This window comes from Arachis ipaensis, chromosome B04 (genome assembly GCF_000816755.2).
Source record: "Arachis ipaensis cultivar K30076 chromosome B04, Araip1.1, whole genome shotgun sequence".
Taxonomy (NCBI): Eukaryota; Viridiplantae; Streptophyta; class Magnoliopsida; order Fabales; family Fabaceae; genus Arachis; species Arachis ipaensis.
In genome coordinates, this window is record NC_029788.2 from 117966767 (window position 1) to 117967769 (window position 1003).

Genomic DNA, 1003 nt, shown 5'->3' on the forward strand with positions numbered 1-1003 from the left:
AAATCTTAATTTTAATTAATTATAGTAAATAATTAAATATGCCATCAAAAGAATATGATTTACTATATATATAGATAGACATGTACAAGTTGTTTCATACTTTCAAGTATCTCATAAGATGAAGGCCTTTACTAATGTTCTGATCATTCTCCTTGTTTTCTCCATTGGCATTGGTATGTTCAAATTATCTAATAGACCATGTTTATTTTTTCTTATCTTCTTTGTGTGTTTTATGAAATAAGATTTTAAATTCTGATTAATTTATAAAATCTATATAAAAATAGGGTAAAAAGTGATTTTTTTTCCAACAAAAAAAGGGTTTTTTTTGTAAGAAAAACTAAAAAAAAAAAAGAAAGCAAACACACATTTTAAGTTTCTATTTGTTTATTTTAGTTTAGATTGTAAATCCAAGTATCCAAGTAGTATTGTTTGATGTGTTTGACGTGTATACGTAGGGAATGAAAGGTTAGTGAAAATAACAGAGGCAGCCTCAAAGCGTTGTACAGCGACACTTGACAGTGTAGTTATATGTGTATTTACTTGGCGGTGCATACAAGCTTGCAAAAGCGATTATGGAAGGCTAGCAAGTGGATCTTGCATTGGTGGCCTATGTGTTTGTCAGTACCCACCTCCGTGTCACAATTTGTAGTCCATCTTTGCAATATTTTTTCCCTTTGAATAAATCTTTCAATGCAATAATGGAAAATGAAAAGGTTAATATATATAAATAGATCATGTTTTTATGAACATCAATTTTATTTACTATATATCTTTCTTTTTTAACCTCGTTCTTATTAGTTTCTTTTAGTTTTATAAGGTTAAAGGATATTATTAGTAATTAAATTTTAATCACAATAGCACCTAAAGAATTAGTTCTAAATTTAATTCAGACAAAAAAAATAACAATTTTATATATGATAGAATACAAGTAAATTTTTTATAAATTGTAGGAAGAATATGAAGAATAACAAAAATATAAAATAAAATTAAAAATGCAAAATAT

The 1003-nt window shown here is 25.8% G+C and overlaps 1 long non-coding RNA gene across 1 annotated transcript; it reads left to right on the forward strand.

Moving 5' to 3' along the window:
* LOC107638048 lies at positions 72-749 on the forward strand. Its single transcript, XR_001619710.2, has 2 exons — positions 72-173; positions 456-749. It is a non-coding gene; the product is annotated as an uncharacterized LOC107638048 (long non-coding RNA).